The sequence below is a fragment of the Tiliqua scincoides genome, chromosome 1, assembly GCF_035046505.1.
Source record: "Tiliqua scincoides isolate rTilSci1 chromosome 1, rTilSci1.hap2, whole genome shotgun sequence".
NCBI classification, from domain to species: Eukaryota; Metazoa; Chordata; class Lepidosauria; order Squamata; family Scincidae; genus Tiliqua; species Tiliqua scincoides.
Window position 1 is genome coordinate 26,411,783 of NC_089821.1, and position 26,678 is coordinate 26,438,460.

At 43.0% G+C, this 26,678-nt stretch overlaps 1 protein-coding gene and 1 pseudogene across 2 annotated transcripts in view; both read right to left on the reverse strand.

Moving 5' to 3' along the window:
- The window catches only part of TSPAN18 (tetraspanin 18), a 218,573-nt gene that overhangs the window by 61,208 nt on the left and 130,687 nt on the right, over positions 1–26,678 (reverse strand). The window lies entirely within an intron of this gene.
- LOC136637903 (5S ribosomal RNA) lies at positions 13,218–13,336 on the reverse strand (annotated as a pseudogene).

The following is a 26,678-nucleotide window of genomic DNA, read 5'->3' on the forward strand; positions in this document are numbered from 1 at the left end:
ACCACCCTGTAAGAGCCAGTGCCTCAGTCCAGGGAAACCGAGACCCTCTAGGCTTAACTATATCCCTTGTAGGCACTGAGTACTTTCTTTACTTAAAGTCTCAGTCCTCAAGTTTCTAGTCCACAATGAGGATTTTTGGTAGCTTGCTGAATGGCTAGGCAGGATTCTGAACCTTTGTCCCCAACAGCCAATGAACCAACATGGTAAAAAGATTTTTACTTTATTAAGTACATAGGGTTACAAAAAGTTACAAAAGGCAGCAAATGCTAGAGGCATAAAAACTTCTAGGAAACATGTCAGCATAAAACAATAAAGCTAACTGGCTATCTCTATTATTTCCTAACGCTCACCTGGGTCAGCTTCTTTTGTAGATCCTCAGTTACCTATGAGGCCACATGGTCCTGGCTTGGGGCAGGATGTGCACCCACGCCAAAAGACAAAGACCAAAGACATATTCATGACAGTACCCTCTGATAAAATTCCTTTCAGAGGCCCTGGCATGCACTCCTTGTCCAGTTCCACCCCCACATGTGACTAGAACACATGGAGAGGCCCACGGAAGGCAACAAAATGCTCAGGTGCAAGTGACCCAGGGATGCTGCCATGAGGAGCAGTGACTTCCTTGTATCATTCTGTTCCAGACCTGACCCACTCACCCTTTGACAAAGTTCAAGACTCACTGGTTGCCTTTCAGGGGCAGGGAAGGAATTTTTTGCTTCAATTCAGACTGGCATGGAAGTGGGGCTTTTTTTACCTACCCCAGACTGTGTTCATGGGTAGCCAGGTGGATCATGACTGGCAGGTAGTGCTGGATAGTGAAAAGGAGTAGGAATCTGGTGTCTACCCTTAGGCAAGCAAGAGGCGAGGGAAAACCAGAAGTGGCTTCTAGAGTCTCTCTGGCTTGGGAATGCGGGCTGGTAAACTTTCAGGCTTGAATCTGAACTCTGACTGGCTTGGGATGGGGGGACCAGTTTAGCTTCCTTGATCTCGTCACAGAAGTTGGTGCTGATAAACCTGGGAGTGCCTCAAGCCAACCCTAGGTTTGGAGCCAAGGTGGTTTTGCCCAAAGGGGGGCTTTGGCCAAATAGCTGTCTCTTCCAGGTACATGCCTGCACTTGGAGGGATGGAGTGTCCTAGACAGGATGCACTGCATTTATTGACTGACATTGTAATCAATAAACATGGCCCTAGTTTCTACTAAATCCCATTGAGTGCTGCGTGTGGGAGGATACCTGGGCAATTATAAATGGAAATACTTTGGTAGGTCTAGGCCAACTGTGTTTAATCTCTTGCAGGGATGAGACTGTAAACAGTAGCGTAACTGGAGAGGGTGCAAAGAATTAAGTTTTGCAGGGTGCCTCACTGCGGCTTGCCAGTGGCCCCTCCCCTTCCCCTTTAGAGCCTTTCCAGGCTGCCAGAGCAAAAGAGGTATCCGTTTTGGGGAGGGAGAGGGGTTGCTTGCACGTCACAGTGAGGCACCCTGCAAAACTTTGTGCTTTCCCCCCCTCCAACTATGCTACTGACAGTGAAAGAGGTACAGTAGAAATAAGGGTGATGTCAGTTTCCAAATAGCCTTTTTTATTTCTGACAGGTACCCAATCTCGCAGTCCCTTGCCTGAATAGTCCCTTGCCACATACATCAATTACAAATATTTTACAATTTAAAAGTAAATTTGAGGATTGAAACCCGATTTTCAATATTTGAAGCAATAAGCTTCTAGTTTTTTGTTTGTTTTTGAAGCCAGATGGAATACTTTTTGTTCCTCAGCAGTCTTGTGTTTTTGTGTCTGTAATGTTTTTGTTTTGTTATAAAGGAGGTTTAAATGCAGGGTGATTGTAGATGTTTTCAGAAAAAGGTGGCACTCTGAAAGAGCCCTTCTTATATGCTATCTTGTTAGCTGTAGCTTGTGCATAAATAGCTAATGGAGCAGGAACTTTAAAGTGCTTACAGAGAAAAGTCATTGCTGTGACAAGACTACATTATTGCATGTAAATCCAATTAGATTCCAAAGTCATAACTACAATCAGTCCCCACAGGGCACTGGCAACCAAACTACATAAGGCCAGGGATCTGGATACTAAATTATAGTCAATCCAACTTCTCTTTAGCTGTATTAAAATGCTAATGCTACTGCAACAGAGGGTCTATTTGCCGGAACAACAACTTCATCTTGTAATGCAGAAGCCAAGAGAACTTTTTGCACTGCCTGATTGCGTTTAACTGCCCAGAACAGCTTTCTTTTCAATGTCCTTGGGAGCACATGGATATCTTAAAATATTTACCTTCCCACCTGCCAACTTTACACATGTATCTAAGTAAAATCCACTTGTTTCTAAAGTCCTCTCCAGTGCACCTGTTGTAGGAATGATTTTAGCTCAGAACATTTAACTTCAAGTGGTTCTAATCTTGCTGCTGCTACTAGAAAAGAAATATTTTTTTTTATTTATAAGTCAGAGAGAGAGAGAGAGAGAGAGAGAGAGAAGTTTGTAGAAAGGCCTGCACCAAAGTTGGCCCATTCATGAGGCCAACTTAAACAGTCATCTCAGGAACATCCATATCTGTCCACCTGCTTAACTTCACTGCTCCTTCTCGTTCCACTCTCTGGATTGGAAAGAGGAGAACAGAGAGGAAGAGGAAATGAAGAGGGGAAGGGAGTGCTGAGCTAGAACATTGGAAACTGGCAGAGGCTGGCACATTATTGGGTGAGGGCATGTTTCCTAAAGCCTCAACAGACTGGAAAGATTTGCAGTGATACAACAACACTCTTCCATTTCTTCCTTTTCTTCAACAAAGAGCTTTTCATTTGGGATTGTATTTCACATGGTTCTGTTGTTCCAAGCCCTACCACTGATTCAGTTTTTTCTTTGTAGACTAACAGGTGACTATAGAAAACAAGCAGCAATCTCCCCAAATTGCAAGCATATAATGCACAAACTATTTATTCCAATATTTTAATTCATTCCCTGATACATTGCAAGTCATAGAGAGAGGACCTGAAGAAGAGAACAACTAACTTCAAAGCAAACAGGCTGTACAAGTGGGTCATCAACCATTAACCCACCTGCCTAAAGGAGCTACACTGTAGCCCACTGAAATGTCCCACTAAAAAAATTCCTAGGAGCCTAATCCTATGCATGTCTACCCAGAAGTAAGTGCCATTATAGTCAATGGGGCTTATTCCCAGGTACATGTAGATAGGACTGCAACTGAGTGGCCTGATCCTGACTAAGTGACGTGCCAGCAGAATGTGTTCTGCTGCCACGTGCTGTCTTAGACACACCATGAAGTGCTTTGCAACAGTGTAACTAGCTGGTGCACCTGCAGGAAAGTTGGAACCTTCTTGCACAGGCCAACAGAGTGACCTGCTGGGCCAGGTAAGTCCTGCATGGAGTGGAAGTGTGCGGAGCAGGCCTGGGAGGGGATGGGATCAGCGGCACTGTCGCATGCCATATCCTAACCCGGGGGTGTCAAACATAAGGCCTGGGGCCAGATGTGGCTCGCAGAAGCTTTTTATCTGGCCCTCAGGCTCTCAGCTGTTGAGCAGTGCTGAAGTGTTACTGCTGAAAGGGCAGCCCACATGAAAATTGGGCTCTCATATCTTGAAAGATTATTAATATTTGTGTATTTTCTCTTCTGTCATTTGCACTAATGAATTCCTAAGTGAGAAAAAGTGGTGCATATTTTTGGTTATGACCAGTTTCATGACTTCACTTCTTGCCTGATAACATCACTTCCGACCCCCAGAAGGCATCATGACTGCTATTCGGCCCTCTGTATTAAACGAGTGACAGCCCTGTCCTAACCCCCTTTCTGAGGGGGGGTTCTGATCCGCCTGCACAGACTGATGTCATGTTGACCCATTGTGGCTGCTTGGGCTTACCTTGGTGCAAAGGGACAAATGCCCCCTACCCTGAAGAGATCTCCAGCAGCCAAAACTCCCCTGCAAGATACAGGGAGTTAGGATTGGGATGTAAGTTTCATTTTTTCCCTGTAATGCTGGTACTCTGAACTTTGCTTTTTTGCTGCCTCCTTTTTTTTTGGTGGGCTTTTTTCCGGTTACCCAATTAAACAAAGATGTATGCTTGTTCTGGACTTTGGGGAGCAGGACAAGAGTTGTACAGGATAGAATCTTGAACTGATCAAGCCAAAGCTCTTCTTGTGTTTATATGAGCATGAGGGGTGAACATCTTTGCATTAATATATTATTCCAAATGATTTCCATAAAGAAGAGCTGTGGAAAAACTGGAAGAGCTTCTTTTAACCCCAAACCAGAGAAAAACGTGAGACATTACCAAGCCTCTATCGTTCCCTCAAGGCTATTAGTATTAACATTACCAGAACAAATCAATAGTAAGTTATCCTACATTTCGCTGGCTTGACAACATAAGCATTCCACACTAACCAATAACTGATGAGTTCTGCTCTTAACATGCTGAACATTCCTTGGAGTCACTCATGAGGTTGTGAGCTGGAATCACAAAAAGCACTTTTGCAACTTATCAAGTATTGCCAAACAAGATGTGGGAAGCACAAATGTCATGCACATTCTCTTTATCCAGCTTTGCAAAATGCTGCGAGTGTTTCTAAGATGCTAATTTCTATATCTATAAAATTATTATTAATAACTGCTCATGTCTCCAAGTTCAAATTAATTCAGAATATAAAAAGTGAGGCTCTTGCCAGGCTAACCAATGTTCTTGGCTTTGATTTAGTTGTCAGAGGCCAAGCATCTGCTATGTGTCTATGTGGAAGACACTATATGTTGACTAGCAATATCACATTACCATATAACTTCAGTTACTAATGTATTCCTGGAAATGCCAGAATAATTTTTCCATTAATGAGAATCAGGGCCTGAATCATTCATAAACCAGAATGCTGGACTGAAGTCAAAACTGAGAATCACAGATTACTCCACAAATCCCTTTGTTGTTTCTTTGTTTGGAGACTAACATATCAATACTTTCACTCAGTTTGTTGCATTAGAAAGGTTTCAGATTGCACTTTTACTCAAACTGAGCAATGAAGATTAATATCAACACAGATCCTCACCATTCATTGTTGATTCTTACTTGTTAAGGTGGTAAGAAGTGTACTGAAAGTATAGGCTTTATACTGAAATATTATACTTTATAGGTATAATACTGAAAGTATTGGGAAGTTTTCCCTCTAGGTGACGAATGATTATAAGACTGCTTTCACCAGGCCATTATGAATGTATTGGTACCCACTGATTCTCCAAAGAGCTCAGAGCAGTTTAAATATGGTCCACAAACAATCTTCCATCCATGCATTGCTCTCAATCAGATCCACTAAGCTTCCATCGCTTTTTTTATTCTTACAGGGGGGAACGCTGGCCCTCCGGAAGGTGCAGGGAGCCCACAGCCCTATCTGTGGGCATCCCCTTGTCTCCGAACGAGCTCAAAAACATGATCACAACCACTTCTAGTTTTCATCGCAATCACATTTTAGCAGTACTGAGGTGCACCACAGAGGAAGGCCACCCTGCACCCTCTGGAGGGTCGGTGCTGCCCCCTGTAAGGATTTTAAAACACTCTTTTATCACCTGGGGCAGTACGATTGTAGAGGTTCTGATGCTGCCATCACCCCTCCCCCACAAAGAGTTACAGTGATCAAAACTCTACTGGAGAATTTGGGAACCGCTGCCCTAGATTTTTTTTTTTTTAGTACACTTGAAGTACCATACAGCAATTTAGGCCCAAATCCTAACCAACTTTCTAGCACTGGCATAGCGGTGCTAATAGGACGTGTGCTGCATCCTGCAGTTGGGGGGTACTCACAAAGGCCTCCTCAAAGTAAGGGAATGCTTGTTCCTTTACCTCAGAGCTGCATTGCTCTTATGTTGGTTGGAAAGTGGGTTAGGATTGTGTCCATAGGCTACTCAGGCTCAATTCAGATGTCCATCTAAACTATAGTTTGGGGTTCTGAACGTAGAGCTAAACCATTGTTTATCTTTCCATATGAAACAGTACTAGAGGTTGTGGAAGTATAGCACCTGGACTGATCAGAGTATTGGGAAGGATGGATTAAACCAGGGGTGTCAAACATAAGACCCACAGACTGAATGAGGCCCCAGAAAGCAATTTATCTGGCCCCCATTACAACTGAATTCTCCCAGCATGATAATTGGGCTCTCACATTATCTTGAAAATATGAACAAGATTTGCATATTTTCTCTTCTGTCATTTGCAGCTAATGAATTTGTAAGAACAAGGTGTTAATTTCTGGCCATTGTCTCCTTAATGACGTCACTTCCGGCCCTCAGCAGGCACCATGAATGCTAACTTTGGTCCTCTGTATGAAATGAGTTTGACACACCTGGATTAAACTGATTAAACCATTGCGAGAGCTGCTTGTGTGCTCATATTTTCAATTGCTCAGCCCTACTATCCCTATGGCAAACCACAGCCAAGGTTCATAAGCCAAGGTTTGACATGATGTCTGAAATGAGTCCTAGTTAGTCCTGAAGGAAGAGATGGCAGAGAAAATGAATAAATATTACCCAGAAACTAAATGCAGATTGAGGTACATGGTGCATAGTGTATGAGGCCTGGAAGGGACCCTTGCATTGTTTGGACATTTCTGATTGCTACTTTCTACTGAATGTATATCTGAAGCTGTCAAAAAGTATTCTTAAAAATGAGGAATACACAGCACTTCTATGCTGCCTATGGATATGCCAAGTGTTTCTAATTTTCATCTGCGTGCAGGCTTTTTGGACTGGACACAGCCTGAGCTACTGTTGAAACCATTAAATGCATTACACATAAAATCAATATGAGTTTTCTGAAATTGGTATCATTATTGTGAATGCCAAGTAAATTAGTAATGATGAGACACTTAAAAATTAAGAGGATTGATATGCATTTGTAATTATGATCTAAAGAGCAGCAGAGATTGCCAAGAAAGATGGAGACAGAGCTTTGGTATCGGGTTTGTTAATTGGCGGGCTAATAGTTTTAAGTCTTTTGAAATGAAAAAAGACAGTCTCAGTGCATCAAGTATTTATAAAAGTGAAGAATTCTCTGTCTCTCCATTCTAGGTGGCTGTTTCTACAGATAGAAAAGCAGACCAGAAAGGCCAGGCCTTTCTGGCCTGTTGTAGGTTATTACAGATTGGAGTCAGTCCTGAATTTTTGCAAAGCTACATCCTTGATATTTCAAACACTGGCAAAGCAAATTAGGTCTCCCAACCCGCCCAGCCCCCCCACACCTGATGCAAGCAAAGCATTTTCTCTTCATTCACTTTTACACTGAAATAAAAAATTTTAAACAGTGCATTCAAGGCAAGGTTTCGAATGAGATATACACACCACTCTCTCACTAGCAGAGTCAACTGAAATGCAGCACAGGGGCTATGATAAGGATGACAATAGGACAGACAGACTCCCACGAGTAATAATATTAAAATAACCATATTAACTGATTGTACAAACAGCACAATAAACCAATAATACGGCTATTTATTTTATCAGCTATAGAAATGTACAGCATTTTGAGGCTTACTAAAAGTAAGAGACAGTTCCTACCTAGATAAGGTGCTTCTAGGAATTAAGGAACCAATGAGTGGCTAATTAGATTGCTCTTGCATGCACTAACTTGCATTTTGAAACTGAATACAGAATCTAAACTTAAATGAGAGAGTTTACAGGAATGAGGAGAGAAGATACACAGGATGTGCTTCAGGGCTGCTAACCCGAACATAATTAAGCACAAGCAAATCTCAGGAATCTTAAACGAACTTATGCATACATATGTACACAGCTCAAAATTGGAAGTGACAAAAGGAATAGCAAATGAGTTATTCATTGCCATATGCTCGTGAAAATCATCGTTAACGAGATTAATTTTACAATGGATACAAAGAAGGTGAAAGATTTACAATATCTCTTGGAAGAAGAGTGACAATAACAAACATAATCAATAGTAATTGAATGAAACACAAGGTACACAAGTTCTGTTTACATCCAAGGCATGGAAGAATCAATGTCAGCATAAACTGAATCCTTAATCAATTTCTGTCCAGCTTTGTATATACGCGACAGGGACCAAATGTGTATACCTGTGGGCTGGGCGAAAATGGGTCATCACAAATAAAGCAAACATGATCTAAAAATTAAATGAAATTTACTTGAGTCACCTGGGATGAAATCAGAGAAGTACACAGTCTCTATCAGCAATAAGATTCCCTGCAGGTATTCCTAACTCTCATGAAGAGCAGGGACCAAATACTTTGAGAACCATGTCTGAAGTTCACAAACATACTTTAAGAGTTTGCAATTAAAAAAAAAAAATGGGGAGGGAAAATGCCAGAACCCTTTCATCCTGACCGCCTTAACACACAGGAAAACAACCGAAAGTGGCTGGGTTGTTCTATTGGGGAAAAAATCCAAAAGCCAAAGCAGGGTAACAACTAACAGCCCAATCCTGAGTTACCTGGGGCGCCCAGGCTCGGCGGCACCAAGGAGGGCTGCTGCCGAATCCTGCGCCTCCCGTGCTACCGCGGGAAGCACCTTGGGAGAAGGGGACTTTTGTCCCCTTCCCTGAGTAAGGAAAGCAGCCCCGCAATGGGGCTACTCACTTTACCACCGACTAAAAGGTCAGCGGTAAGAAAAAGGCGTTCGTGTAGGACGTGCAGGCCTCCACGAGCGCCCTGGATCGTGCGGATCCATTTTCCATTTTGTTTTGCTTAATGTTGAGCCTGAAGAAGAACTTCTGGAGAACTCAAAAGCTCTGTCATCAAGTCATGATAGAATTTCTCCAAAACTTGACATCAATATCAGATTTTAGTTGACCCAAATGAAGTATTCTTATTTTGGCTCTGTAGGATACAGATCTCAGATCCTGCTCTCCCTCTTCTCAGCTTGATTTCTGAGAGGAACATTTCACTGTTCTAAGAACAGAGAAATGATGTGTTCCAAAGCCACCTCCATGGGCAAATCCTTTGCAATGTAACAGGGGAAAGAAGAAGGTACAAAGTGAAAGTCAATGCTTCTAGTTCACACTTCAGGTGCTTTAGATCCCCTGAAGGTGACAGGTGTTACTGGAATATAAAAGAGATGAGTTTTGATTAATCTAATTTCATGCCTCCATGACACACCATCTTTGCAGCCCTAACTTTGAACATCCTCTTTGTTATATTTTCCATTTGGTTCAGTTCCAGGTTCATTCACATCAACTGAAGAAGCAAAGCAAGTATGACTGGGCCATAAAGTATTTTTTTTAAATGAATGCTCCTCAGAGCACACACAAACAACAAGAAGAGGGGTTATTCTGGAATGCGTCCCAGTTACATCTGTTTCCCCCCCCCCCACAGGCACCTAATGATCAGTCTAATAGCTTCTCGCACTGAAGTTGTAATAAGCTTACAAATGAACTTGCTTGGTGCATATTAAAAAGGAAGAGATGCTCCTATTGATTATAGTCTTTGTGGAAAAATTTGTGATCATTGTTTTGTTGTCGCACAATGGCAATTAGGATGGGCTGCTGGGAGCGCATTCAGCTGACAAGGGCTGTGCATTTCTGGACGCATCTCAGAATGCCATGGTTACAAATTTGCCTCCACTTTTTGAAGCAAAAATCAACAGGGATTCTTGTCAGCATCAAGGCCAGCTGAACACACTCCTGTGTTTCTAGGAATTAAGAAATAAACCTGGGGCTAATTAATCTATTCCTGTAAGAGCCTTGACCACATTTATGAAGTGGACTGACAAGCTGTACACTAGAATGCCATAAATCTAAAAGCAAATGTCAAAGTGAGCATAGAGCTCACCCTTTGTGGTGCTGCCACACAGCTGAGTCTTCAGGGGTCAGAGAGCTCTTTTTTCGGTCTCCATAGTATATTTTGAGTTTCTGCAACAAAGTGGCACTACTTAAGAGAGGGGAAGGTACATATACCCTGAAATAGTCAACCACCATTTGTGCCACAGTTTTGTACTTTCGGGATGACTGGATGAATAAGCAAGGAGATCACTGTTGCAGCCTAGCATACTAGGGAATACCTACGTATCAAGCCTTGAAAAACAGCCAGAAACTATTTTTTTTCCTTCTTGAATATAGTATTTCAAAAAAAGGATCCTTGTACATTCCTTTGTATTTGTGTTTCTTGTCCTCCGAATGACCATTGTCTATTCTGAAATGTTCAAAAATACCAAGATCAATGCAACAATCTACACCAGCGTTAAGAGACAAAGGGCGCAATCCTAACCCCTTATGTCAGTGCTTTCTAGCACTGGCATAGCGGTGCCAAAGGGACGTGTGTTGCATCCTGCAGTTGGGTGTCACTCACGGAGGCCTCCTCAAAGTAAGGAAATGTTTGTTCCCTGATCTCAAAGCTGCATTGCCCTTATGTCAGTGCTGGAAAGCACTGGCATAAGGGGTTAGGATTGCACCCTAAATATGTCTTAGAAGCTTTCACTGGAACATAGCTCTGCCTAAAAAAATAAATTACAGTTACATCTCGCAATCAAAAAAACTAGATCACAGCCCAAGAGTCTGCTAGACTCTTACCTGCCATGGCTAGTGATATTTGGCGGCGGGGGGGGGGGATGGGACTGATCAACTGGGCAGCAAATTCTTCTCTTAGGAAGAGCATGCTTCCAACCTGCCTTCAGGGAGCAGTTGTCCCATCTTCTCCTGATAAAAGCCTTAGTTGAACCCTCCATTGTGGATAATTAACTGCTAGGAAAAGGTACCCAAGTAGGTAGTGTGGTTGCAACTATAGGGATGCATGGATAATATTCATTATCTTGTTTCAATTTGGTTAGGGTTAGGGAAGGAAAATGGCCTTTATCACCCTAGTTCAAGGATTCTCAAATATTTTATCTTTGCAACTTATTATGTCGTCCATGGTGGGTTGAGGGCCCGCCGCGACCAGGAAACTGCAGGGTAATGTGATGCATGACCTGGACGCTACTTCTGGAGTATGCCAACCCATGTCATTGGGCACACTGTACTGTGTCACCTCCACAAGGCATTTGGGGGTGCAATGTGGTGCATAAAGTGATGCAGGCTGTGGGCTGGTGTGACCAGGAAGCAGTTTTTGGCTCGCACACTATATTACCTTGCAGCTTCCTGGTTGCAGCAGGCCTATGAGCCATCAAAAATCAGGTTGTGCCCTAAAGTTTGAGAAATGCTGCCCTAGTTTGTCAAGAACTAGTGCACCCTGTTGGTTCTGCCATTGAATGGCTTTTGACACCAATGACCATGTCATTCTCTTGGAATGTTGGCCAGGATGGGGATTGCGAGCACTCTGTTGTAGTTTGCTTCAGACCTTCCTGGAAGGCAGGATACAGAAGGTGAGAGTGGGAGACTCCCACTCAGTAAAATGGCCATAGGCCTTTGGCACTGCAGAATTAAATGTTGCCCCCAAGTTGTTTAACATCTACATAAAGCCACTGGGGCAGATTACTGGGATTGCTGATCACCAATAGACAGATGATACCACCTAGGTAACTCCATTCCATCTGGTACTAGGGAAACTATGGATGTTCTGACAGGTGACAGGTGCTATTAGTTATGAGATCAGAGACTAGGTTAGAGAGCTAGGTCAGTGGCTCTCAAGCTGGTGGGTCACGACCCACCACTTCGTGTAATACTTCCCCCGTCCCTTTAAGGGACGGGCAAAGGGGAGGGAGGCAGCAACGCAATTTCCAGGATCGCATCACTAAGGGGGGGGCAAGGGGGGTGCTTATGACTTACTTTGTGCAATGTAGGGCTGCAGCAGGCTGTAGGAGGTGTGGGGAGCCCTGAGCAGCCCTCTGCAGTGCTCGCTGATGCTTGGAACTTGCAATAGAAATGGGCGCAAAGCACCTCCTGCAAAATGCAGGAGATTGTGTTACTGCCCTAGCCCCTCCCCCACAAGAACTTACTGAGGGAGTAAAGCTCCCTCAAAGTTTGAAAACCACTGCCCTAGGTTATGGATTGTCATAACCTGCACCTGGGTGATAAAGGCCATTTTCCATCCCTAACCCTAACCAGATTGAAACAACGAAGCAACGAAGTGGAAAATTTTGTTCAGTGGCAAAAGTGTAAAGTGCTGCATTTTGTGGCAAAAACAATCCCAGTTTCACAGAAATGCTGGTGATGTCTGAGTTACTGGTGACTAACCAGGGAAGGTTCAGACTGAGGGAAATTGCATCTCGTTCGATTTCTGGTTTCCTTTGTGAAACCGGAAGTTACGCAAGAGACACGTTTCCCTCAGTCTGAGCTCTGCAGAGCAGAGCAGCTCCTTCCCTGCGGAGGGTCCCGATTGCGTTAGGCGCTGCTTAACAGGGATCGTGGTTCCGATCCCTGTCGTTAAGTGGGGCATGACTAAATAGTCATACTTTAAATAAATCCAACTAGTCAAAATTTAATGCTCCTCAAGCATAAGCTGTTTTTCTTCTGTAGACATTAGAAAGTGAATTATCTGTCAGCCTCCACAGGGAGTGTTTAGAAGAATCAAATGCTCCAGCAGCAAAATTTAGGTCGGAGCGGTGGTTGTTGCAAAAGACCCTGGAGAGAGGGGGTGTTATATGTATGCCAGATGTCTTTGACTTGTTAACATTTCATCATACTGATTACATGCCATCCATGTGAACACAGAGAAGAAGCTACACCAACAGAAGAAGCTACACCAACACCAACGTTTCCCCCATAGGCAATAGATGGTGTCAAGGTCTCAGAGGGGTTAGCAGAGGTGTGAGAGTTCTAAAAGCACTGAAGGTCAAGCACATAATGACTCCTTAAGATTTTGTTTTTAAAAAACGATGAGGCGTGCAACTGCTCCCTTGAGGAATAAACAGCAAACTAGAGGCTTCTACAAAACAACTCACTAAACAGTTATTATTATGGATAAGACCTCTGTGTTTTAAATCTTTACTGTGAAATGCCCTGTTCGCAAAGCAGAAATGTGTTGAGAAGTAAAAGAACAGTATAGATTTTATTTCCATTTCAGACCATGACAGCCTAGCCATTTACAGGTAGCTGTTTAATTAAGTACAAGATATGGTTTTCTGATTCACTCTATTGTTTGGTCCCAATATAGGAGGTTTTGTTCTGCTTCTGTTTCTATCAGACTCTTTGCTACACATTTGGACTCCGGTTTGCTTCCTTCAAAACAGTGGTAATAGAAAGCGTAAGAACTTGATGGAAGGGATCACCTGCTTTCTTTCTTGCATGGTTGGCAACTTTCAGTCTCGAAAGACTATGGTATAAGCCTACAGCACCCGGTATTCCCAGGCGGTCTCCCATCCAAGTACTAACCAGGTCTGACCCCGCTTAGCTTCCAAGATCAGATGAGATTGGGCATGTGCAGGGTACTCACAGAGAAAAAGAGAACCTGCATTGTAGATTTACTGGGGGAAAAAACTTTCTTTCAGAGCGACATGACTGTAGATTGCTTCCTCATTTTTCAAAGATGCCTGCCAATCACCATTTTCATAGACCAATCCTAAACTGTGTGCCAAAACTGGGCCACATGCCACCTGTGGGCTGCACTTTGTCCATTTCAGCTTCTAAGTGTTCCTACTCACTGCAGCTGAACATGTGTAGGTGACAAAGTCAATTTCCAGTCTGTCAATCTGACGAGCGAGCCCGGAGTGCACTGAAGAATGAAGATATCTCATGTTTCTAAGGCGAGTGAGCAATACAGCTTGCGAAAGCCAAGTGCGCTCTTCACTGATGTTTTCCTTAGTTACAGAAGGTTGATCATGAGCTTTCTATTTTTCTACCCACTCCATAGCTTTGGATCTCAATTAATTTCTTGGTCATTTAGTGAATCCTTTTGCTTTTTACTTTTCATAGCATAGTAACGGTAAACTCTTTGAAATAATAATAATAATAAAAATCCTATGCACTATATAAATTCATGTAATCTGTAACATGTAACAGCAGTTCTGACACAAAACAACATCCTTGCTTTGAATCCATAGGATAGTGGATAAGAAAGCTAGGAATCTTAGCACCTATCCAACATTCCTGTCCAACTTTCTAGCACTGCTGCAATTATAATATAACTCCTAGGTTAGGGAACAAACGTCGGGGGGGGCACACCTCCGTGACTATCCCCCAACCTCAGGATGCAGAAGACGCATGTTAAGATGTTAAAAAATGAAACACTGCATGTCAAACTATAGTTTACAGACTACTATATCAAGTAACTGAATCAAATAATACCAAGAAAATCAATCACTGCTTAAGGATACCTTGGCAAATAATAGCAATATTTACCTCAGAGGTTCTCAAACTGGGGCACTGCGATGCCCCAGGAGGGAAGCCCTGTCTCTGCCCCCTTAGGATCAGGGCAATGGTGACAACAGTGTTCCCACACGATTGCAGCACCGCTGGGGACACAAGGATTTTTAAAAAACTTACCAGGGGAGTCACCATGGCCCTCTGGAGGGTGCGGGGAGCCCACAGATCTATTTGCTAGCCTCCCCATGCCTTAAACCTGTGTTAAAAGGCAGTTGTGGCCGATTTCCAGTTTTCATCCCTAGTAAGTTTTTTTAAAAGCAGGAGTGCCATCACTACCCCCTCCCGCACAAGCACTTACTGCTGCTATAGATCAGGTGTGGGCAAACCTTGGCCTGGAGGCCATTTGCAGCCCTCAAGGACCCACAATCTGGTCCCCAGTCTCCAATTAGCCTCTGGGCTGTTGGAGCCCACGCTGGCCCGCGACTGCTGGTCGCGACTGACAGACGCAAGCTGTGAGCCAAGTTAGAGCAAGGCCTTTTATAGTCTCTATGTGTTTTCTGCTTTTCCCTGGGCATTATTTTAACGCACCCGCCCCCCCAACTCTCTCTGAACAATTTATGTCTCCATGTGTTTCTGACTTGGTCTGTATGTTTTCACTGGGCAAGAAGTATGTGGCAAACAGTTCTACATGCCTGTATTATAGTTCTCATGTGTATTAGTCATTCATTCATATAAGTTCCACCGCTAATGTATTCATTATGTAAACCTATGTAAATTTATTCAAATTTGAAATGTAAATTAATTCTTTTTTTTCCTGGCCCCCGACACAGTGTCAGAGAGATGATGTGGCCCTCCTGCTAAAGTGTTTGCCCACCTCTGCTCTAGATTACTGTTTTTAATGTACCTTATTCCTAGAATATTGAAATTCCACTCATCAAATCCCAAAAAACCTCTAATCAATCAAACAAACAAAAAGATGAAAGGGAGATAAACTTATACAGGTTGAGTCTCATTATTTGCAAGGGTTCCATTCCCAGGACTCATGATGGCAAAAAATGCACTAAAGCAAATCAACTTAAAAAACAAAGTCTCTTTGCTCTGGTGATTGAAAAACAGCCTTGCTGACCTTTTGAAATGCACACGGAGGCAATCTGTCTCTCTCCAGGCGCTTAGGCTTCACTAGGAGGCAGCAATCCCTCCCTTCACCAGGAGCTGCAGTGAGGGGGAAAGAATGGAGAAAGTGATAATCACTGCCATTAAGCCTTCTTTCACGTGTTCAGGGGGAAGGGAGGAATGAAGCTGGAGAGAGAATGATTGATGGATTGTCAGCCGGCTGCCCTCTCTCGCATTAAGGAGGCTGTTGTTAAATTACTTTTTTCCTTTAATTTAAAGCAGGGGTGCTCAATAGGTGGATCGCGATCTACCGGTGGATCGCGAGGCAAAATGAATAGATCGTGGAGCCCTGTCTCTCCAAACTGTTAATATGTCAGTTTCGTCTAGTGACTAGACAAAACTGACATATTTAGCTGACATTAAACTGACACTGAAACTGACACTTTAGCTGCTCTTCAGGCATGCAGCAACAAAACTGACGAAACTGACTAGACTCCAGCAGGGGCTCCATACATTAAAGGGGGTGTCTGTCAGACGCTTCCTTCCCCCCTGGTAGATCTCCGGGCCTTGCTGGGTTTCAAAGTAGCTCTTGAGCCAAAAAAGTGTGAGCACCCCTGATTTAAAGGGTACTTCTCATCTCGTTGCGATAGAAAAATCTGTGGATACTTGGGTTATACCTGTAATCACATGCATGACTGTTTCTCTACAATAGTAAAAAGCAGTTTTTTAAACTGTGATTTTAAAGGAGTGCATTTTTTCCCTTCTCTAGGGATCAGCACATTCCTTCTCATTTGCAATGGCCATTCATGTTGAGTCAAATCCATGTATACAAAATCTGTGTATAACAAGGTTAGACCTGTACTGTGCATTTAGCATCTGAAAAGTACACCATGTTACCTAGTCAATCTTTTATTCCGTTATATTTCAAGGTATAGCAAGCACATATATTATATGTTTGGATTGATGACAAGAGACCTCAGATGCACAGGAACCCCAATCTGGCCCACAAGAAGTGCCCAGTCTCCAATGAGCCTCTGGCCTGCCGGACACTTGTTGGAGCCCACTCTGGCCCAATGCGACTGCTGTCAGCAAAAGGGCCGACTGTTCGACCTCTCGTTGTTTGCTCTTTCATGTGTGTGAAGCAGCAGAGGCAGCAAATGGCCGACCTTGCTTTGTGCAAGGCCTTTTATAGGCCTTGAGCTATCGCAAGACCTTTATTCATATAAGTTCCACCTCTAATATATTCATTTATGTACATTTAATCAAATGTTGCAAATCTAAATTACCGCAGACACTCGCCTATAAATCAATCCCACAAATAAGTCGAGGGCAGGTTTTGAGCCAACAATCATGGAATGTTCTATGACCTTCGGATAAGTCAGGGGTTAAACTTAGGGGGTGACTGACTATAGTTTTGTCTAATTTTACCCGAGGCCAGATCCTGAAAAATAACCTACCACTAATTGTTACCTAAGAATTGTACAGTCTCTAATTTATTAAAAACATAGTAAAAGATCATAAGATACATTTTTATTCTTTTTAAATTCTGGTCTTCACCACCTTTTTGTAAACAAGATCAGAGTAAGTGCACTGTAAACAACATACCAGTAAAACAGTGGTTCCCAACCTGGTATTCATGTACTCTCAGGGACACTCAACAGGACCTTTAGGGATACTTGAAAAATAATGGAATAGTGACAGAAAAAGGCAGGTCATGCTCCAGAATGCCTTGCAAGGACCAGCAAGGTAGGAAGGGAGGTAGCTAGTTGGCTGTGAAAGCTCCACCAATAGCTAGTTTTTGGTCATCAATTCATGTATGAACCAGTGATTGAAAACCAGCATAGTAAAAAAGCTGAAACATAATATGGAAAGTGATCAATCACTCAGAATTTCTCAGCACACTTCTGGTGCAAAACAGTGCAAAGGGAGAGTCTTCTGTTCTTCAAACAGATAAAAAGAGAAAGTATGTGATGAATACATGGAGTCTGGGTTTGCATAAAGAGGCGATGAGGGCTTGTATTATTAGAAACATATGAAGGGTACAATTTATGGAAATAGGCTGCCAAAGGGATATGCAAGTGAAAAAGGTTGGCAACCACTGCAGGAGAACCATGAATCAAATCCACCTTTAAGGTGCCTGGTGTGTTAAGCCAGAAGCTCTACATACAACATACAACCCATAACACATAACTGAGAGTGTGCAACTCAATTCACAGCAGAGAGATGCAGCTGCATATATTTGCAGCCCTTTTTACTCAGAAGTAGACCCACTGCTTTCCATGGGTGTTATTCTTAAATAATGGTGCACTGAATTGTAGCCTGGAACTTTGTTTCAGATGGAAAGGAGGATCCCATCCTGATGTTGAAAAAAACAGACCTGATTTGCAAGCATTTGCAAAAGGGAATGAAGGAAGGAGAATAAAAGGTTAACTTTGGCTGGAATTTCCCAGTGAAGTTGCTGTAGAAACAAATGATCTCTGCATTGCTTGCAATGAGGGTGCCTGCCTGCTGCTTGAGAAAGAAACTTTTCAGAGTTGAAAGGCTCTGCCCTCTGATTGACCCAGAGATAAAGCGAAGTGATAATTGGAGCTTGATTATGTGGCAAAAATTTTACATACTATAGGTGACTATCTATGGTAATTCTTTTTTCCCTAGCCCCCGACACAGTGTCAGAGAGATAATGTGGCCCTCCTGGCAAAAAGTCTGAGCACCCCTACTCCACATGTTTAGAAAAGGTATGGAGCATTTGAGAAAAAGTGAGGACGACGACTAATGACTTGTTCCTGTGCAGGGCAAAATTGAATGAAATGTAACAGAAGTGATGGGCTGCATGCATTCTTGAAAACATTCTCTTATATAAGGGTGATTATCTTTTGTATTTCTGAAACAAGTGGAGACACAAAGTTAATATCTGTGGATATGTTTTTCATAGCCAGACTATCACCATAAAGTGGAATATGTTGGAGGTGACTGAACAGGCAGACACTAGCCACCTATTTTGCAATCGCCCTGTAGATAATTGCAGGGTTCCTCATTGATCATAATAGATTCAACCTTTGGAGCAATGTGGAAGCTTTTTATGCACATGTGTGAGTCTGTCAGTTTTAATGAAAGGTCAGTAAATGGTGCATTGCCACAATATCTACTGTTCAAATAAAATACCAGATAGATTTTTAAGCAGCAGCAGTATAAACTAATGATTTCTTAATGGATCTGATTCAAGAGTACAGTATGCAGTCTACCAAGAAGAGGAGAGGACGTAATGGCATAAATAAGGGCAATTGAAATCACTGGTGAATCTTATTATCTCTTTGATAGCTTCCCAAAATAACACCACCTCATATATGGGCGACAGAAAAGACTGAAGTCAGAGTGCATGTGTGAAAATAATTATTAGATGATTACAGGATGTCAGGGGTGACAAAGGGAAGCTACTAGGTGTTTGAACTTAAAAGTGAAAGCTCGGTAGTCTCTGGTCCCATTAACCTCCATTGCATCACTCCCATTTAGTCTAATTAGAGTTAAGAGGAGTTACACACAGACCTGTCTATAATTAATGTCAATGGCCATTGTGAAGACTGATGGAAGAACAGATGATATATTTGCACCTTCAGAGTTAAAGAGCCAATGCTTTATAAGTCTCAGTGTGCAATTTCCCCATCATTTGCCCTGAAATCAATCTCCCAATGAAATCAATAGAGCTTAAATGTGTTCACCTTTGTCTGGTTGAGTTCTCATCCTGCAGTCTGACAAATACTTGAAAACAGGTTATATTAAATTAATAGGATTCACCACCAAGTAACAATTTAGGTTTAGAATGTCATGTCAGCACTGTACCAATTCATATATATGCTGCCAATTCATATACGTATATGCTGCCTCCTATTTTATTGATCTCTGCAGATACACATATGTTCACATACTGCCAAGTAGCATATAAACATCCCAATGCATGCATATACATAGACCCACATACTGGCACAAGCCTACATTTCTAGTGTTTATGGAAGAAAAAAAAAATTTTCAATTAACAAAGAGGGAAGAAAACAAGATTAGTTCAACAACTTCTATTACTCTTATTAATGCAACAACTTCTATTACTCTTATTAAAACTATTATACAACTCTCTTGGTTGATGGCCTATTGTATTCCCAAATCAGTTTTTATTAACAAACCATTAAATCTTTAAATTAGACTGGCAAAATTATCAGGCTTTATCTAAGCAGCAGTAATAATGCACCTTTTATGAGGCTTCTGGCTCCAGCCTAGAGTTCCACGGCAGCAGTTCATTTAAGAGCATTAACCGACAGCTTCCAGCCAGGGGTCATTTATTAGCACAAAGTCAGCCTCTCTGTTTTGCTCCCCCACATCCCCCTCCTCCACCATCTTTGTGCTTTCTTATTTCATCACAAACTGAGAATTTCCATGAAGCTTATGTAATTCTGGAGCTGAACAGTCTTACAAATGTGCTTAAGTCAAGAAAGTATTTCAAATGCCCCAGGGAACGGGACAAGAACTCTGCTGTTCTCCACATGAACCATAGGTATTATTTCAGGGAAATCTTGTGATGTTGAAAACACTGCCAAACATGGACACACAGCTATTCATCAGAAGTCAACAGCATCTGTGATGGCTGAAGTTTATGAGCAGCTAGGGAAACTGGTACTAAAACAACAAAATAGACAATTAAAAAAAACAAAAAACAAATAATTATCACATTGACTTTATCTAGTTGTGTACCTCAACTTGCTCTATTACAATGATGCACTTAGCACTTGATAACCATCATGACAACTAATTGTATTAAGTCATTACACTATTGTATTGACAACCTTCAGTCTCGAAAGACTATGGTATCGCGCTCTGAAAGGTGGTTCTGGCACAGCGTCTAGAGTGGCTGAAAAGGCCAATCCGGGAGTGACAATCCCTTCCACACCGGGAGCAAGTGCAGTCTGTCCCTGGTTTGTCTCCCTGGCTATGGGCCTTCCTTCTTTGCCTCTTTGCCTCAAGTCTGTTGGGCAAGTGTGTCTTCAGACTGGGAAAGGCCATGCTCCACAGCCTGCCTCCAAGCAGGCCGCTCAGAGGCCAGGGTTTCCCACTTTTAAGTCATTACACTATTACTTATACTTATTTCCCTACATTATACTATTTCCCTGCTAACTGGGTAAGAGGCACTTTTTCAAGTGGGTGCTACTCTTTTATTTAGCGGGGGGAGAGTAACTGGCCCTCCTCATCCCAGCAGTGTCTTTTCTAGTGGTTGTCTGCTGGTGTTCTTTTGCATCTTTTTCGATTGTGTGCCCTTTTGGGACAGGGAGCCAATAGCTACTTGATTTTTCTCTGTAAACCGCTTTGTGAACTTTTTGTTGAAAAGCAGTATATAAATACTGTTAATAACAACAACAACAACAACTAATGTGGCCATATTATTTATACATATACATATACACACACACACACACACACACACACACACACACACACATATAAAGAGGAAAGCAGGTGGATGAAATTTGAAATGAATTTATAATTGAAAGTGATAGAAAGAGCAAAGCGATGAAAGGCAAGTGAATGAAAGTCAAGGAATGTCTTCTGGCATATAGCAGACCAGTCCTAAGCCTCCTGGCACCCATGGCTCCAGCGGCACCAAAATGGCGACTGCCGGATCCTGTGGGTGCCAGGATACTGCAGGAGGGCTCCTCAGGGGAAGGGAGTGTTTGCTCAGGCAGGAGATGGAGGCAATGGGTCTCCTTGCCTCTGTGCCCGCTTTTGAATGGGCACAGAGCCGAGGAGATCCGCGTCAGGTTGCCTGGCTCAAGAGGGGAGTTAGGAGTCAACGGGCACTGCCCCCCCTCTTGTCCCCCTCCTGGGCCCTATCCTGCCCACCCTCCACCCTCTCTCTGCCCCATTCCATCCATTCCCTGCCTCCCCCTGCCCTGAGAATGCTCACCACCAGCCAGTGCCGGAAGAGCACCAGCTGCCCATCCACCCAGTGCTGAGGCCCAATGCCAACTGGCACTGGTCCAGTGCTGGCAGCCCCTCCTCTCTGGGTGCTGTAGACATGCTTTACGGAACATTTGCAACACCCAACTCCAGTGCTAGAGCTGGTTAGGATTGGGCACTAAGTGCTGCCATTAAATCAACTTCATCTCTCTCACCTCAGTCTGGAGTTGATATCAATATATATTGGCAAAGTTTCAACATGACATTTTTGTCAATCAAGGACAGGGGAAAATGCATGGCTTGTGAAAGGAAGGTCCATGAGCAAAACTGCAGGTATCTATTATTAAGCTTGCAGATGTTCCCTGCAAAATCTACCTAGATTTATTTACTCTGAAGTAAAACTAACCACCTTTCTTTCTTCACACTTACTGATTCATGGAAAAATACAGAAACCGGTCATGGGGCATGTGCGTGGGAGTATTGCAAACAGCAATTACTTGATGATAAGTAGGGCACAATCCAAACTATATATTATATACAAATATGTGTAATTATAGCCCAGTGCCCCTTTTTTGCAACTTTGGGACATAAGAACATAAGAACAGCCCCACTGGATCAGGCCATAGGCCCATCTAGTCCAGCTTCCTGTATCTCACAGCGGACCACCAAATGCCCCAGGGAGCACTGGGGCCAGTGCTCCCTTTTAGTTGGGAGAAGCCAACTAAAACTGGACTGGCACACAAAGTCCTTTCCCATTTCAAATCCCAGTCCTCACCCCACAGCATTCTGTGTGTCTGAGGGCAGGTTATCAGGATAAGACTCCTCTTGAACCAGAGGATACACAGGCCCAATTCAATTCTGCATATTCAGATCAGTATGTTCTTTGTGCAACAAGAGCACAAGACCCAAATCATTAGTACTGAGAAAGGGCCAGATGAGCTAGGGAGGTTTATCCATGTAAAAGGTGACCCAAGGCAGTCAAATTGGGCAGAGCTTCCTCACCAGGTGGATGCTAGATCCATACTGCCCCTGCATTCTCAGCTGCTGCCATCATTGAACTATTCTTTGTTTCTCCTCCAACCAGCCAGGTGATACAAGAAAAGCTGGTACAATTCAGGCAGTAGTAGAGTTTGCCAGGGGAGAATACCCCCAACCCTCAGAAGTAGTCCAATGGGGGTGTGGCTCCCTCACTGGGAAGCTGTTGGAATAACACCACTTGTGCCATTGTCACCAATATGCCGCTCTTTGCTTCTCATCTCAGCCAGGTGATACAAGGGGGGTGGCGAAGGCAGTTCTGAGGGTGGTGGAGCTTGCCTGGGGGAAAATACCCCCAAACCTTCCCCCAGAAACAGTTAATTGCTTCCTGGGCACCTCCCCAGATCTAAGAGCACTTTGACTCATGCCAAAGGCTCAAGTGTCTAGACAAGCCAGAGGCTTTATACCTGCAAATCAGGCAGGGCACAAATCAAGCTCTCTCAACTCCGATCTCCATCCCGGTGTTTCCAATCTTCTTTAACGTGGCATTGTGTAGTTACAAGCTTAGTGTAGGAAGTTACCAGATCATGCTTTGAATTGGAACCACAGAAGAGAAGGATGGAGCTGTTAACTCGTTATCTCTGCATCCTGCTGTATAAGTCTCTAAGAATCAACAATTTAACCCTAAAATGATACTGAAGCAAACTGAATTTTTATGGTTAAACTGGATGCTTAGAGTGATGATTTGCAATGGGAAAACAGTGTGGTGCTAAAGAGTTAAATACACTTGAGCTCTCTGCTGTGGTCCCAATCCAAACTGGGGTTCCTACACACAAGTAAACCGAAGCCTACAATGACATGGTCTATTGAGTGACACAGTTTGCCCTAAGCTATTCTGTTTGTCTTTGTGTGGCACTGATACGGAGTCTTCCAGCAGCCTTTGGAAGGCAGACTTCTTTGTGTTGCCCTCAACAGTTCCTCCTTTACCAATCCCTGGCCTCTCCTTAGCAGACCTTTGGAAAGAAAACTGGGAGCTGAATAGCTATTAAAACCTCAGCAAAGCTATTTCACTGCTTTGTCAGACAGGCTCCTCTATGTGCCAGGTTCAGTGGAGGCGGGTGGATCAGGAGAACACATGTTTAAAATCCTTCTGGCAAAATAGCATACTAAAGACAATTCACTTTTGAGATAATAGGTTGATCTTGATCGTAATTCTTAGAGCACAGCATTTCTACCTTTGAATAAAAGGAAAATTGGGACATCTTCACTATATTTTTCTTAATTCAAAGCAGAAATTTGCTATTGCATGAAATCTACAGAGTGTATTTGGCATTAACTCCATACTCAAAGAGACCTGCCTCTGTACAGATTCACTATATTTTTCCCCAGCTAACAATAGTCAGAAAACTGCTTCTGGTTTTAAGGTACCATAAAATCGTTTAGTTACAGTCAATCAAACAGAACATAAAAAATTTTCTTTTATCCACCAGAGATGAATGCTTAAGCTGTGTCTTAAATGCAGGAACCATATATTTTCATGGGTCACATACACTACTTTCCACTTCAGGCTAGTTCATTAACTTCAGGCTAACTAAAAGGCTTAAGTTAGATGCCATAGTATCTCCTTCTCTTTTAATATTTGCCCTTCTAAATATAAAGCTCTGTACATATGTTTGGTATTTTAGGGTTTCAGAGCAGGAGTAAACGTTCGGTGGAACGGTTAATCAATAAAACGCCCTTGATGCAAATATTCGTTATTTTGAAAACTTCAATTTCTCTCTAGTAGCACTGCCAGTGCTGGTGCCACCCAAGGTGGGTGTCACTCCCCCCCCCGTGCACACACACTGTACGACACCCACTTACTTACCCAAAGCAATGAGCGACACCTGGAAGTGGCCCAGAGGTGATGCAATGATGTAATTGCATGCACCACGAAAGTGCTTCCGGGGGCTGCAAACTGCAGCCACTCAAAGCCTACGGGGCTGGAGAGCCCACCCACTATCAAATGCGGTATGGGCCTCTGCTTGGCAAGGGCTCAGGTGGCGCGCCCATCACCCCTTTACCCAGTGTGTCACCTGAGGCAGACCACCCCCCACTTGCTACACTACTGTTTCTCTTACAAACATTTACAAATGATACACTTAAAAACCAAAATACAGGTGGGACTTCTGAATGCACAGGGAACCCCTGCAAACACCAAAAACGGCAGATAATGAAATCCACTGTTATGGGCCCTTCTCAGACACGCAGCCTCTGTGGGCTTCAGAAAGCCCTCCAGAGGAAACCAGAGCACAGCTCCAGTGGTCTTCAGAGGGTTCAGGTTGGGCAATGTCTGGCTCAACACATGTCTGGGAGACCTGTGCGGAGACAGATCTGTAGATGAATAATTTGTGGATATGGAGCCCCTCCCCCCCATACAAAAACACAGCCAATGCATCAGAAAACAAAGCAACAGTGAACAGCAAATGTATCCAGAGAACAAACAGTAAATCGGTGAATGACTTCAACTGAAGGCAAAAGTTATATATGGAGGGCAGCAAATGCATGGGCAAGGGAAGGGAGTTCCATAACTCAGTGGTGCCCATAAGAAAGCCTTCTCATGCACTAATGACAGCTGAACAAAAGCCATGACAGCCAGTCTAAAAGATCCGACAGAGAAGACAGATTCGTAAAGAAGAACATGGTTCTTCAGCTACCTTGGAGTGTACACAGCCTCCAACCATATGCTCTGGTAGCCTTTTTATGCAACATCATAGCGGCGCTGCTCTAAGGTCCATACTGTCCATTCTATACCAACAACAAAAAAGCAGGAGTACCACAGAGTGTGCTTTACTAAGCAGTTAACTACTATCTATTTTATAGATTTTTAAGAAATAATTATTTCTATATAGGATGGTCATAAAGTCTTTTGTGCAATTTTAAATTTTAATAAATTTGGATGTACACATGATAGAAGCACACTGTAAAAGGCATACAAAAGCTTAAATCTTAAAGTTTTTTATGTATTAGTGTTGATACACTAATGTTTTAGTGTACATCCATCCACTAGTGTTTACCGAGCTAAACGCATCGGTAAAGCAGCTACCATGTTTTCCAGACTCACAAAGAGAGTCTGGTCCAACAAGAAGATGACGGAACATACCAAGATCCAGGTCTACAGAGCTTGTGTCCTGAGTACACTTCTGTACTGTAGCAAGTCATGGACTCTTCGTTCACAACAGGAGAGGAAACTGAACGCTTTCCACATACGCTGCCTCTGACGCATTCTCGGCATCACCTGGCAGAACAAAGTTCCAAACAACACAGTCCTGGAACATGCTGAAATCCCTAGCATGTATGCACTGCTGAAACAGAGATGCCTGTGTTGGCTCGGTCATGTCGTGGGAATGGATGATGGCCGGATCCCAAAGGATCTCCTCTATCGAGAACTCGTGCAAGGAAAGCGCCCTACAGGTAGACCACAGCTGCGATACAAGGACATCTGCAAGAGGGATCTGAAGGCCTTAGGAGTGGACCTCAACAGATGGGAAACCCTGGCCTCTGAGCCACCCGCTTGGAGGCAGGCTGTGCAGCATGGCCTTTCCCAGTTTGAAGAGACACTTGGCCAACAGTCTGAGGCTAAGAGGCAAAGAAGGAAGGCCCATAGCCAGGGAGACAGACCAGGGACAGACTGCACTTGCCCCCAGTGTGGAAGGGATTGTCACTCCCGAATTGGCCTTTTCAGCCACACTAGACGCTGTTCCAGAACCACCTTTCAGAGCGCGATACCATAGTCTTTCGAGACTGAAGGTTGCCAACAACAAGTGTTGATAATTTGGGGTTAATTAATTTTTATTTCTTTTCAGATCCTTCAGTTGATTGAAATGCCAACAGTAGAAGAAAAGGTCAACTGAGTGTTTTTGCTTGCAGAATTGAAGACCATGACATCTGTGTGAAGATACAGGAAAGCTGCACCACATACGAACTCTGTTAATAATTGGATAAAAAAGTTTAGAAAAACTGGTTCCGTGAATGGCAAACCATGATTTTGAAGGTCATGCACCAGCGATGAGTTGGAAAATCAGTTTGAAAAATGTGTGGCAAATGTTTGTGGTTATGTTGAAGGGTAAAAAAAAACAATATGTATTGCTTTTAAAGTTTAAGATTCTAGCTTTTATATGCCATTTACAGAGTACTTCTAACATGTGTAAATCTAAAGTTAATAAAGTTAAAAGTGGCATAAAGACTTTATAAACACCCTGTACTGTTTCTCACCCACTACAGAATTTTGTTTATAAACAAACAATACAGACTGCCTATACTTAAGTAGGGGACTACCTGCTCTGTAATATTGGAGAAGAATACAGAATATGCTTTTTTAAAAAGCATTTCAACACAACCTCACTGGAGTCAAGGGGCACGAATGGACCATACATGATATGAGAGTGCAGCCCGTATGCACAAAGTGGTATACA